Source organism: Oncorhynchus mykiss, chromosome 20, assembly GCF_057628025.1.
Source record: "Oncorhynchus mykiss isolate SJ-2025 chromosome 20, ASM5762802v1, whole genome shotgun sequence".
In the NCBI taxonomy this organism is placed as follows: domain Eukaryota; kingdom Metazoa; phylum Chordata; class Actinopteri; order Salmoniformes; family Salmonidae; genus Oncorhynchus; species Oncorhynchus mykiss.
In genome coordinates this window covers 6,265,867-6,279,797 of record NC_143041.1, presented here as the reverse complement: position 1 = coordinate 6,279,797, position 13,931 = coordinate 6,265,867, and the positions used below count along the sequence as shown (strand labels likewise).

The 13,931-nt window shown below is 44.5% G+C and overlaps 9 non-coding genes and 2 pseudogenes across 9 annotated transcripts; all 11 read right to left on the bottom strand.

Annotated features, from left to right (window-relative positions):
* Nucleotides 1-826: 826 nt before the first annotated feature.
* LOC149974230 (5S ribosomal RNA) lies at nucleotides 827-935 on the bottom strand (annotated as a pseudogene).
* A 1,148-nt stretch (nucleotides 936-2,083) lies between these two features.
* LOC149974229 (5S ribosomal RNA) lies at nucleotides 2,084-2,192 on the bottom strand (annotated as a pseudogene).
* Nucleotides 2,193-3,340: 1,148 nt separating this feature from the next.
* Nucleotides 3,341-3,459, bottom strand: LOC149974228 (5S ribosomal RNA). Its single transcript, XR_016489698.1, has one exon. It is a non-coding gene; the product is annotated as a 5S ribosomal RNA (ribosomal RNA).
* A 1,148-nt stretch (nucleotides 3,460-4,607) lies between these two features.
* LOC149974227 (5S ribosomal RNA) lies at nucleotides 4,608-4,726 on the bottom strand. The gene has a single exon (XR_016489729.1). It is a non-coding gene; the product is annotated as a 5S ribosomal RNA (ribosomal RNA).
* Nucleotides 4,727-5,874: 1,148 nt separating this feature from the next.
* Nucleotides 5,875-5,993, bottom strand: LOC149974226 (5S ribosomal RNA). The gene has a single exon (XR_016489697.1). It is a non-coding gene; the product is annotated as a 5S ribosomal RNA (ribosomal RNA).
* Nucleotides 5,994-7,138: 1,145 nt separating this feature from the next.
* On the bottom strand, nucleotides 7,139-7,257 carry LOC149974225 (5S ribosomal RNA). The gene has a single exon (XR_016489696.1). It is a non-coding gene; the product is annotated as a 5S ribosomal RNA (ribosomal RNA).
* Nucleotides 7,258-8,395: 1,138 nt separating this feature from the next.
* Nucleotides 8,396-8,514, bottom strand: LOC149974224 (5S ribosomal RNA). Its single transcript, XR_016489695.1, has one exon. It is a non-coding gene; the product is annotated as a 5S ribosomal RNA (ribosomal RNA).
* Nucleotides 8,515-9,660: 1,146 nt separating this feature from the next.
* Nucleotides 9,661-9,779, bottom strand: LOC149974223 (5S ribosomal RNA). Its single transcript, XR_016489694.1, has one exon. It is a non-coding gene; the product is annotated as a 5S ribosomal RNA (ribosomal RNA).
* A 1,145-nt stretch (nucleotides 9,780-10,924) lies between these two features.
* LOC149974222 (5S ribosomal RNA) lies at nucleotides 10,925-11,043 on the bottom strand. Its single transcript, XR_016489773.1, has one exon. It is a non-coding gene; the product is annotated as a 5S ribosomal RNA (ribosomal RNA).
* A 1,146-nt stretch (nucleotides 11,044-12,189) lies between these two features.
* LOC149974221 (5S ribosomal RNA) lies at nucleotides 12,190-12,308 on the bottom strand. The gene has a single exon (XR_016489692.1). It is a non-coding gene; the product is annotated as a 5S ribosomal RNA (ribosomal RNA).
* Nucleotides 12,309-13,447: 1,139 nt separating this feature from the next.
* On the bottom strand, nucleotides 13,448-13,566 carry LOC149974220 (5S ribosomal RNA). The gene has a single exon (XR_016489681.1). It is a non-coding gene; the product is annotated as a 5S ribosomal RNA (ribosomal RNA).
* Nucleotides 13,567-13,931: the final 365 nt, after the last annotated feature.

Genomic DNA, 13,931 nt, shown 5'->3' with positions numbered 1-13,931 from the left:
ATCCATTCATTTGCCCAAGTGAATCATAAGACATGAACAAAATGCATCAGTGATTCGTATTTCCACGCAACTTTCAGAAACTGCACAGGACTGCCCAGTTTCCGTGCGCATGCGTGCGGAGCGCGCGCATGTCTACACTTTGTGTAGCCGTTAGCGATGAGGCTAATGATAACCTTCTTGTGGTAGGTAGAGAAGGAAAGGCTTCCCACAAAAACCTTCTCAATCAAATGTTAACTGCAAAGTAGCCTATGCCAGCCTGGCAGAATTATATCATGAGTATTTGCATCAATCCAGTGGCCATTTGTTTTGCAAACTCCGCAATCACATGAGCGCTACAGCAACACCGCTTAACCAAACAAAGGTCTCTTCCTGGCGCACACACCCCAAAATCGATATGTCTTCCGTTTTTCCCAGACCTCAAAAGTGGTTTCCTGCTAGGGTTTTAAATGTCGTCGTGGACATAGAACATCTAATCGTGTTATATTTCTATTAAAAAGGTGTACTTTTGAGAGCGAAAACCTGCAGAAGCAGGGACAAACGGGGGAATATACTTTTTTTGGGGGGGGGGGGGGGGGCAATCATTCAAAACATTGAAGGGGATTTTACAGGGCCCTAATGGACTACAGACATTGACAGTCTCCTAGCCTAAAAACAAATGCTGAATGCACTGCCTAGATTTTGAGGTAAAGGCATTGTCCATTATTTGATTTGATCAGGCACTAACAAACTGCATTTAGTCCAATAAAAAGACACAACACTATTAGGGTGATAAATAAAAGGGAGTTGCTCCACGCATGACACAAGAGAACCCTCTGCTGGAGCAAAACGCTTACAGCACCTGGTATTCCCAGGCGGTCTCCCATCCAAGTACTAACCAGGCCCGACCCTGCTTAGCTTCCGAGATCGGACGTATTCAGGCTGGTATGGCCGTAAGCGAAAGGCAATCTCTTGGTACACTATATAAAGTCAACGTGTCGCTTACTCTTAGGGGGACAGAGAAATGTCCACCTTGTGACACACACTGAAAAGCTCAAACCTTGCTTGCATTTCCAGACCATATATTTCACTATTGTGGGGGGGGAAAAGAGGGCATATCCTAGGTTCATACTTATGACAACTTCATGGACCTGGGCCCTATAAAATACAGCGCGCCCACACGGAATCACGAAATACAGACATTACACCGAAATTCAACAACATTACAAAATGCTTTGAGCTAAGGAGGAAATCAAATCATTCCCTTCAACTTGTTAGAAAATCCATTCATTTGCCCAAGTGAATCATAAGACATGAACAAAATGCATCAGTGATTCGTATTTCCACGCAACTTTCAGAAACTGCACAGGACTGCCCAGTTTCCGTGCGCATGCGTGCGGAGCGCGCGCAGGTCTACACTTTGTGTAGCCGTTAGCGATGAGGCTAATGATAACCTTCTTGTGGTAGGTAGAGAAGGAAAGGCTTCCCACAAAAACCTTCTCAATCAAATGTTAACTGCAAAGTAGCCTATGCCAGCCTGGCAGAATTATATCATGAGTATTTGCATCAATCCAGTGGCCATTTGTTTTGCAAACTCCGCAATCACATGAGCGCTACAGCAACACCGCTTAACCAAACAAAGGTCTCTTCCTGGCGCACACACCCCAAAATCGATATGTCTTCCGTTTTTCCCAGACCTCAAAAGTGGTTTCCTGCTAGGGTTTTAAATGTCGTCGTGGACATAGAACATCTAATCGTGTTATATTTCTATTAAAAAGGTGTACTTTTGAGAGCGAAAACCTGCAGAAGCAGGGACAAACGGGGGAATATACTTTTTTTTGGGGGGGGGGGGGGGGCAATCATTCAAAACATTGAAGGGGATTTTACAGGGCCCTAATGGACTACAGACATTGACAGTCTCCTAGCCTAAAAACAAATGCTGAATGCACTGCCTAGATTTTGAGGTAAAGGCATTGTCCATTATTTGATTTGATCAGGCACTAACAAACTGCATTTAGTCCAATAAAAAGACACAACACTATTAGGGTGATAAATAAAAGGGAGTTGCTCCACGCATGACACAAGAGAACCCTCTGCTGGAGCAAAACGCTTACAGCACCTGGTATTCCCAGGCGGTCTCCCATCCAAGTACTAACCAGGCCCGACCCTGCTTAGCTTCCGAGATCGGACGTATTCAGGCTGGTATGGCCGTAAGCGAAAGGCAATCTCTTGGTACACTATATAAAGTCAACGTGTCGCTTACTCTTAGGGGGACAGAGAAATGTCCACCTTGTGACACACACTGAAAAGCTCAAACCTTGCTTGCATTTCCAGACCATATATTTCACTATTGTGGGGGGGGAAAAGAGGGCATATCCTAGGTTCATACTTATGACAACTTCATGGACCTGGGCCCTATAAAATACAGCGCGCCCACACGGAATCACGAAATACAGACATTACACCGAAATTCAACAACATTACAAAATGCTTTGAGCTAAGGAGGAAATCAAATCATTCCCTTCAACTTGTTAGAAAATCCATTCATTTGCCCAAGTGAATCATAAGACATGAACAAAATGCATCAGTGATTCGTATTTCCACGCAACTTTCAGAAACTGCACAGGACTGCCCAGTTTCCGTGCGCATGCGTGCGGAGCGCGCGCAGGTCTACACTTTGTGTAGCCGTTAGCGATGAGGCTAATGATAACCTTCTTGTGGTAGGTAGAGAAGGAAAGGCTTCCCACAAAAACCTTCTCAATCAAATGTTAACTGCAAAGTAGCCTATGCCAGCCTGGCAGAATTATATCATGAGTATTTGCATCAATCCAGTGGCCATTTGTTTTGCAAACTCCGCAATCACATGAGCGCTACAGCAACACCGCTTAACCAAACAAAGGTCTCTTCCTGGCGCACACACCCCAAAATCGATATGTCTTCCGTTTTTCCCAGACCTCAAAAGTGGTTTCCTGCTAGGGTTTTAAATGTCGTCGTGGACATAGAACATCTAATCGTGTTATATTTCTATTAAAAAGGTGTACTTTTGAGAGCGAAAACCTGCAGAAGCAGGGACAAACGGGGGAATATACTTTTTTTGGGGGGGGGGGGGGGGGCAATCATTCAAAACATTGAAGGGGATTTTACAGGGCCCTAATGGACTACAGACATTGACAGTCTCCTAGCCTAAAAACAAATGCTGAATGCACTGCCTAGATTTTGAGGTAAAGGCATTGTCCATTATTTGATTTGATCAGGCACTAACAAACTGCATTTAGTCCAATAAAAAGACACAACACTATTAGGGTGATAAATAAAAGGGAGTTGCTCCACGCATGACACAAGAGAACCCTCTGCTGGAGCAAAACGCTTACAGCACCTGGTATTCCCAGGCGGTCTCCCATCCAAGTACTAACCAGGCCCGACCCTGCTTAGCTTCCGAGATCGGACGAGATCGGGCGTATTCAGGCTGGTATGGCCGTAAGCGAAAGGCAATCTCTTGGTACACTATATAAAGTCAACGTGTCGCTTACTCTTAGGGGGACAGAGAAATGTCCACCTTGTGACACACACTGAAAAGCTCAAACCTTGCTTGCATTTCCAGACCATATATTTCACTATTGTGGGGGGGGAAAAAGAGGGCATATCCTAGGTTCATACTTATGACAACTTCATGGACCTGGGCCCTATGAAATACAGCGCGCCCACACGGAATCACGAAATACAGACATTACACCGAAATTCAACAACATTACAAAATGCTTTGAGCTAAGGAGGAAATCAAATCATTCCCTTCAACTTGTTAGAAAATCCATTCATTTGCCCAAGTGAATCATAAGACATGAACAAAATGCATCAGTGATTCGTATTTCCACGCAACTTTCAGAAACTGCACAGGACTGCCCAGTTTCCGTGCGCATGCGTGCGGAGCGCGCGCATGTCTACACTTTGTGTAGCCGTTAGCGATGAGGCTAATGATAACCTTCTTGTGGTAGGTAGAGAAGGAAAGGCTTCCCACAAAAACCTTCTCAATCAAATGTTAACTGCAAAGTAGCCTATGCCAGCCTGGCAGAATTATATCATGAGTATTTGCATCAATCCAGTGGCCATTTGTTTTGCAAACTCCGCAATCACATGAGCGCTACAGCAACACCGCTTAACCAAACAAAGGTCTCTTCCTGGCGCACACACCCCAAAATCGATATGTCTTCCGTTTTTCCCAGACCTCAAAAGTGGTTTCCTGCTAGGGTTTTAAATGTCGTCGTGGACATAGAACATCTAATCGTGTTATATTTCTATTAAAAAGGTGTACTTTTGAGAGCGAAAACCTGCAGAAGCAGGGACAAACGGGGGAATATACTTTTTTTGGGGGGGGGGGGGGGGCAATCATTCAAAACATTGAAGGGGATTTTACAGGGCCCTAATGGACTACAGACATTGACAGTCTCCTAGCCTAAAAACAAATGCTGAATGCACTGCCTAGATTTTGAGGTAAAGGCATTGTCCATTATTTGATTTGATCAGGCACTAACAAACTGCATTTAGTCCAATAAAAAGACACAACACTATTAGGGTGATAAATAAAAGGGAGTTGCTCCACGCATGACACAAGAGAACCCTCTGCTGGAGCAAAACGCTTACAGCACCTGGTATTCCCAGGCGGTCTCCCATCCAAGTACTAACCAGGCCCGACCCTGCTTAGCTTCCGAGATCGGACGAGATCGGGCGTATTCAGGCTGGTATGGCCGTAAACGAAAGGCAATCTCTTGGTACACTATATAAAGTCAACGTGTCGCTTACTCTTAGGGGGACAGAGAAATGTCCACCTTGTGACACACACTGAAAAGCTCAAACCTTGCTTGCATTTCCAGACCATATATTTCACTATTGTGGGGGGGGAAAAAGAGGGCATATCCTAGGTTCATACTTATGACAACTTCATGGACCTGGGCCCTATGAAATACAGCGCGCCCACACGGAATCACGAAATACAGACATTACACCGAAATTCAACAACATTACAAAATGCTTTGAGCTAAGGAGGAAATCAAATCATTCCCTTCAACTTGTTAGAAAATCCATTCATTTGCCCAAGTGAATCATAAGACATGAACAAAATGCATCAGTGATTCGTATTTCCACGCAACTTTCAGAAACTGCACAGGACTGCCCAGTTTCCGTGCGCATGCGTGCGGAGCGCGCGCATGTCTACACTTTGTGTAGCCGTTAGCGATGAGGCTAATGATAACCTTCTTGTGGTAGGTAGAGAAGGAAAGGCTTCCCACAAAAACCTTCTCAATCAAATGTTAACTGCAAAGTAGCCTATGCCAGCCTGGCAGAATTATATCATGAGTATTTGCATCAATCCAGTGGCCATTTGTTTTGCAAACTCCGCAATCACATGAGCGCTACAGCAACACCGCTTAACCAAACAAAGGTCTCTTCCTGGCGCACACACCCCAAAATCGATATGTCTTCCGTTTTTCCCAGACCTCAAAAGTGGTTTCCTGCTAGGGTTTTAAATGTCGTCGTGGACATAGAACATCTAATCGTGTTATATTTCTATTAAAAAGGTGTACTTTTGAGAGCGAAAACCTGCAGAAGCAGGGACAAACGGGGGAATATACTTTTTTTGGGGGGGGGGGGGGGGCAATCATTCAAAACATTGAAGGGGATTTTACAGGGCCCTAATGGACTACAGACATTGACAGTCTCCTAGCCTAAAAACAAATGCTGAATGCACTGCCTAGATTTTGAGGTAAAGGCATTGTCCATTATTTGATTTGATCAGGCACTAACAAACTGCATTTAGTCCAATAAAAAGACACAACACTATTAGGGTGATAAATAAAAGGGAGTTGCTCCACGCATGACACAAGAGAACCCTCTGCTGGAGCAAAACGCTTACAGCACCTGGTATTCCCAGGCGGTCTCCCATCCAAGTACTAACCAGGCCCGACCCTGCTTAGCTTCCGAGATCGGACGAGATCGGGCGTATTCAGGCTGGTATGGCCGTAAGCGAAAGGCAATCTCTTGGTACACTATATAAAGTCAACGTGTCGCTTACTCTTAGGGGGACAGAGAAATGTCCACCTTGTGACACACACTGAAAAGCTCAAACCTTGCTTGCATTTCCAGACCATATATTTCACTATTGTGGGGGGGGAAAAAGAGGGCATATCCTAGGTTCATACTTATGACAACTTCATGGACCTGGGCCCTATGAAATACAGCGCGCCCACACGGAATCACGAAATACAGACATTACACCGAAATTCAACAACATTACAAAATGCTTTGAGCTAAGGAGGAAATCAAATCATTCCCTTCAACTTGTTAGAAAATCCATTCATTTGCCCAAGTGAATCATAAGACATGAACAAAATGCATCAGTGATTCGTATTTCCACGCAACTTTCAGAAACTGCACAGGACTGCCCAGTTTCCGTGCGCATGCGTGCGGAGCGCGCGCATGTCTACACTTTGTGTAGCCGTTAGCGATGAGGCTAATGATAACCTTCTTGTGGTAGGTAGAGAAGGAAAGGCTTCCCACAAAAACCTTCTCAATCAAATGTTAACTGCAAAGTAGCCTATGCCAGCCTGGCAGAATTATATCATGAGTATTTGCATCAATCCAGTGGCCATTTGTTTTGCAAACTCCGCAATCACATGAGCGCTACAGCAACACCGCTTAACCAAACAAAGGTCTCTTCCTGGCGCACACACCCCAAAATCGATATGTCTTCCGTTTTTCCCAGACCTCAAAAGTGGTTTCCTGCTAGGGTTTTAAATGTCGTCGTGGACATAGAACATCTAATCGTGTTATATTTCTATTAAAAAGGTGTACTTTTGAGAGCGAAAACCTGCAGAAGCAGGGACAAACGGGGGAATATACTTTTTTTGGGGGGGGGGGGGCAATCATTCAAAACATTGAAGGGGATTTTACAGGGCCCTAATGGACTACAGACATTGACAGTCTCCTAGCCTAAAAACAAATGCTGAATGCACTGCCTAGATTTTGAGGTAAAGGCATTGTCCATTATTTGATTTGATCAGGCACTAACAAACTGCATTTAGTCCAATAAAAAGACACAACACTATTAGGGTGATAAATAAAAGGGAGTTGCTCCACGCATGACACAAGAGAACCCTCTGCTGGAGCAAAACGCTTACAGCACCTGGTATTCCCAGGCGGTCTCCCATCCAAGTACTAACCAGGCCCGACCCTGCTTAGCTTCCGAGATCGGACGAGATCGGGCGTATTCAGGCTGGTATGGCCGTAAGCGAAAGGCAATCTCTTGGTACACTATATAAAGTCAACGTGTCGCTTACTCTTAGGGGGACAGAGAAATGTCCACCTTGTGACACACACTGAAAAGCTCAAACCTTGCTTGCATTTCCAGACCATATATTTCACTATTGTGGGGGGGGAAAAAGAGGGCATATCCTAGGTTCATACTTATGACAACTTCATGGACCTGGGCCCTATGAAATACAGCGCGCCCACACGGAATCACGAAATACAGACATTACACCGAAATTCAACAACATTACAAAATGCTTTGAGCTAAGGAGGAAATCAAATCATTCCCTTCAACTTGTTAGAAAATCCATTCATTTGCCCAAGTGAATCATAAGACATGAACAAAATGCATCAGTGATTCGTATTTCCACGCAACTTTCAGAAACTGCACAGGACTGCCCAGTTTCCGTGCGCATGCGTGCGGAGCGCGCGCATGTCTACACTTTGTGTAGCCGTTAGCGATGAGGCTAATGATAACCTTCTTGTGGTAGGTAGAGAAGGAAAGGCTTCCCACAAAAACCTTCTCAATCAAATGTTAACTGCAAAGTAGCCTATGCCAGCCTGGCAGAATTATATCATGAGTATTTGCATCAATCCAGTGGCCATTTGTTTTGCAAACTCCGCAATCACATGAGCGCTACAGCAACACCGCTTAACCAAACAAAGGTCTCTTCCTGGCGCACACACCCCAAAATCGATATGTCTTCCGTTTTTCCCAGACCTCAAAAGTGGTTTCCTGCTAGGGTTTTAAATGTTGTCGTGGACATAGAACATCTAATCGTGTTATATTTCTATTAAAAAGGTGTACTTTTGAGAGCGAAAACCTGCAGAAGCAGGGACAAACGGGGGAATATACTTTTTTTTGGGGGGGGGGGGGCAATCATTCAAAACATTGAAGGGGATTTTACAGGGCCCTAATGGACTACAGACATTGACAGTCTCCTAGCCTAAAAACAAATGCTGAATGCACTGCCTAGATTTTGAGGTAAAGGCATTGTCCATTATTTGATTTGATCAGGCACTAACAAACTGCATTTAGTCCAATAAAAAGACACAACACTATTAGGGTGATAAATAAAAGGGAGTTGCTCCACGCATGACACAAGCTGCTGGAGCAAAACGCTTACAGCACCTGGTATTCCCAGGCGGTCTCCCATCCAAGTACTAACCAGGCCCGACCCTGCTTAGCTTCCGAGATCGGACGAGATCGGGCGTATTCAGGCTGGTATGGCCGTAAGCGAAAGGCAATCTCTTGGTACACTATATAAAGTCAACGTGTCGCTTACTCTTAGGGGGACAGAGAAATGTCCACCTTGTGACACACACTGAAAAGCTCAAACCTTGCTTGCATTTCCAGACCATATATTTCACTATTGTGGGGGGGGAAAAGAGGGCATATCCTAGGTTCATACTTATGACAACTTCATGGACCTGGGCCCTATAAAATACAGCGCGCCCACACGGAATCACGAAATACAGACATTACACCGAAATTCAACAACATTACAAAATGCTTTGAGCTAAGGAGGAAATCAAATCATTCCCTTCAACTTGTTAGAAAATCCATTCATTTGCCCAAGTGAATCATAAGACATGAACAAAATGCATCAGTGATTCGTATTTCCACGCAACTTTCAGAAACTGCACAGGACTGCCCAGTTTCCGTGCGCATGCGTGCGGAGCGCGCGCATGTCTACACTTTGTGTAGCCGTTAGCGATGAGGCTAATGATAACCTTCTTGTGGTAGGTAGAGAAGGAAAGGCTTCCCACAAAAACCTTCTCAATCAAATGTTAACTGCAAAGTAGCCTATGCCAGCCTGGCAGAATTATATCATGAGTATTTGCATCAATCCAGTGGCCATTTGTTTTGCAAACTCCGCAATCACATGAGCGCTACAGCAACACCGCTTAACCAAACAAAGGTCTCTTCCTGGCGCACACACCCCAAAATCGATATGTCTTCCGTTTTTCCCAGACCTCAAAAGTGGTTTCCTGCTAGGGTTTTAAATGTTGTCGTGGACATAGAACATCTAATCGTGTTATATTTCTATTAAAAAGGTGTACTTTTGAGAGCGAAAACCTGCAGAAGCAGGGACAAACGGGGGAATATACTTTTTTTTGGGGGGGGGGGGGGCAATCATTCAAAACATTGAAGGGGATTTTACAGGGCCCTAATGGACTACAGACATTGACAGTCTCCTAGCCTAAAAACAAATGCTGAATGCACTGCCTAGATTTTGAGGTAAAGGCATTGTCCATTATTTGATTTGATCAGGCACTAACAAACTGCATTTAGTCCAATAAAAAGACACAACACTATTAGGGTGATAAATAAAAGGGAGTTGCTCCACGCATGACACAAGAGAACCCTCTGCTGGAGCAAAACGCTTACAGCACCTGGTATTCCCAGGCGGTCTCCCATCCAAGTACTAACCAGGCCCGACCCTGCTTAGCTTCCGAGATCGGACGAGATCGGGCGTATTCAGGCTGGTATGGCCGTAAGCGAAAGGCAATCTCTTGGTACACTATATAAAGTCAACGTGTCGCTTACTCTTAGGGGGACAGAGAAATGTCCACCTTGTGACACACACTGAAAAGCTCAAACCTTGCTTGCATTTCCAGACCATATATTTCACTATTGTGGGGGGGGAAAAAGAGGGCATATCCTAGGTTCATACTTATGACAACTTCATGGACCTGGGCCCTATGAAATACAGCGCGCCCACACGGAATCACGAAATACAGACATTACACCGAAATTCAACAACATTACAAAATGCTTTGAGCTAAGGAGGAAATCAAATCATTCCCTTCAACTTGTTAGAAAATCCATTCATTTGCCCAAGTGAATCATAAGACATGAACAAAATGCATCAGTGATTCGTATTTCCACGCAACTTTCAGAAACTGCACAGGACTGCCCAGTTTCCGTGCGCATGCGTGCGGAGCGCGCGCATGTCTACACTTTGTGTAGCCGTTAGCGATGAGGCTAATGATAACCTTCTTGTGGTAGGTAGAGAAGGAAAGGCTTCCCACAAAAACCTTCTCAATCAAATGTTAACTGCAAAGTAGCCTATGCCAGCCTGGCAGAATTATATCATGAGTATTTGCATCAATCCAGTGGCCATTTGTTTTGCAAACTCCGCAATCACATGAGCGCTACAGCAACACCGCTTAACCAAACAAAGGTCTCTTCCTGGCGCACACACCCCAAAATCGATATGTCTTCCGTTTTTCCCAGACCTCAAAAGTGGTTTCCTGCTAGGGTTTTAAATGTTGTCGTGGACATAGAACATCTAATCGTGTTATATTTCTATTAAAAAGGTGTACTTTTGAGAGCGAAAACCTGCAGAAGCAGGGACAAACGGGGGAATATAATTTTTTTTTGGGGGGGGGGGCAATCATTCAAAACATTGAAGGGGATTTTACAGGGCCCTAATGGACTACAGACATTGACAGTCTCCTAGCCTAAAAACAAATGCTGAATGCACTGCCTAGATTTTGAGGTAAAGGCATTGTCCATTATTTGATTTGATCAGGCACTAACAAACTGCATTTAGTCCAATAAAAAGACACAACACTATTAGGGTGATAAATAAAAGGGAGTTGCTCCACGCATGACACAAGAGAACCCTCTGCTGGAGCAAAACTCTTACAGCACCTGGTATTCCCAGGCGGTCTCCCATCCAAGTACTAACCAGGCCCGACCCTGCTTAGCTTCCGAGATCAGACGAGATCGGGCGTATTCAGGCTGGTATGGCCGTAAGCAAAAGGCAATCTCTTGGTACACTATATAAAGTCAACGTGTCGCTTACTCTTAGGGGGACAGAGAAATGTCCACCTTGTGACACACACTGAAAAGCTCAAACCTTGCTTGCATTTCCAGACCATATATTTCACTATTGTGGGGGGGGAAAAAGAGGGCATATCCTAGGTTCATACTTATGACAACTTCATGGACCTGGGCCCTATGAAATACAGCGCGCCCACACGGAATCACGAAATACAGACATTACACCGAAATTCAACAACATTACAAAATGCTTTGAGCTAAGGAGGAAATCAAATCATTCCCTTCAACTTGTTAGAAAATCCATTCATTTGCCCAAGTGAATCATAAGACATGAACAAAATGCATCAGTGATTCGTATTTCCACGCAACTTTCAGAAACTGCACAGGACTGCCCAGTTTCCGTGCGCATGCGTGCGGAGCGCGCGCATGTCTACACTTTGTGTAGCCGTTAGCGATGAGGCTAATGATAACCTTCTTGTGGTAGGTAGAGAAGGAAAGGCTTCCCACAAAAACCTTCTCAATCAAATGTTAACTGCAAAGTAGCCTATGCCAGCCTGGCAGAATTATATCATGAGTATTTGCATCAATCCAGTGGCCATTTGTTTTGCAAACTCCGCAATCACATGAGCGCTACAGCAACACCGCTTAACCAAACAAAGGTCTCTTCCTGGCGCACACACCCCAAAATCGATATGTCTTCCGTTTTTCCCAGACCTCAAAAGTGGTTTCCTGCTAGGGTTTTAAATGTTGTCGTGGACATAGAACATCTAATCGTGTTATATTTCTATTAAAAAGGTGTACTTTTGAGAGCGAAAACCTGCAGAAGCAGGGACAAACGGGGGAATATACTTTTTTTTGGGGGGGGGGGGGCAATCATTCAAAACATTGAAGGGGATTTTACAGGGCCCTAATGGACTACAGACATTGACAGTCTCCTAGCCTAAAAACAAATGCTGAATGCACTGCCTAGATTTTGAGGTAAAGGCATTGTCCATTATTTGATTTGATCAGGCACTAACAAACTGCATTTAGTCCAATAAAAAGACACAACACTATTAGGGTGATAAATAAAAGGGAGTTGCTCCACGCATGACACAAGAGAACCCTCTGCTGGAGCAAAACGCTTACAGCACCTGGTATTCCCAGGCGGTCTCCCATCCAAGTACTAACCAGGCCCGACCCTGCTTAGCTTCCGAGATCGGACGAGATCGGGCGTATTCAGGCTGGTATGGCCGTAAGCGAAAGGCAATCTCTTGGTACACTATATAAAGTCAACGTGTCGCTTACTCTTAGGGGGACAGAGAAATGTCCACCTTGTGACACACACTGAAAAGCTCAAACCTTGCTTGCATTTCCAGACCATATATTTCACTATTGTGGGGGGGGAAAAAGAGGGCATATCCTAGGTTCATACTTATGACAACTTCATGGACCTGGGCCCTATGAAATACAGCGCGCCCACACGGAATCACGAAATACAGACATTACACCGAAATTCAACAACATTACAAAATGCTTTGAGCTAAGGAGGAAATCAAATCATTCCCTTCAACTTGTTAGAAAATCCATTCATTTGCCCAAGTGAATCATAAGACATGAACAAAATGCATCAGTGATTCGTATTTCCACGCAACTTTCAGAAACTGCACAGGACTGCCCAGTTTCCGTGCGCATGCGTGCGGAGCGCGCGCATGTCTACACTTTGTGTAGCCGTTAGCGATGAGGCTAATGATAACCTTCTTGTGGTAGGTAGAGAAGGAAAGGCTTCCCACAAAAACCTTCTCAATCAAATGTTAACTGCAAAGTAGCCTATGCCAGCCTGGCAGAATTATATCATGAGTATTTGCATCAATCCAGTGGCCATTTGTTTTGCAAACTCCGCAATCACATGAGCGCTACAGCAACACCGCTTAACCAAACAAAGGTCTCTTCCTGGCGCACACACCCCAAAATCGATATGTCTTCCGTTTTTCCCAGACCTCAAAAGTGGTTTCCTGCTAGGGTTTTAAATGTTGTCGTGGACATAGAACATCTAATCGTGTTATATTTCTATTAAAAAGGTGTACTTTTGAGAGCGAAAACCTGCAGAAGCAGGGACAAACGGGGGAATATACTTTTTTTTGGGGGGGGGGGGGGCAATCATTCAAAACATTGAAGGGGATTTTACAGGGCCCTAATGGACTACAGACATTGACAGTCTCCTAGCCTAAAAACAAATGCTGAATGCACTGCCTAGATTTTGAGGTAAAGGCATTGTCCATTATTTGATTTGATCAGGCACTAACAAACTGCATTTAGTCCAATAAAAAGACACAACACTATTAGGGTGATAAATAAAAGGGAGTTGCTCCACGCATGACACAAGCTGCTGGAGCAAAACGCTTACAGCACCTGGTATTCCCAGGCGGTCTCCCATCCAAGTACTAACCAGGCCCGACCCTGCTTAGCTTCCGAGATCGGACGAGATCGGGCGTATTCAGGCTGGTATGGCCGTAAGCGAAAGGCAATCTCTTGGTACACTATATAAAGTCAACGTGTCGCTTACTCTTAGGGGGACAGAGAAATGTCCACCTTGTGACACACACTGAAAAGCTCAAACCTTGCTTGCATTTCCAGACCATATATTTCACTATTGTGGGGGGGGAAAAGAGGGCATATCCTAGGTTCATACTTATGACAACTTCATGGACCTGGGCCCTATAAAATACAGCGCGCCCACACGGAATCACGAAATACAGACATTACACCGAAATTCAACAACATTACAAAATGCTTTGAGCTAAGGAGGAAATCAAATCATTCCCTTCAACTTGTTAGAAAATCCATTCATTTGCCCAAGTGAATCATAAGACATGAACAAAAT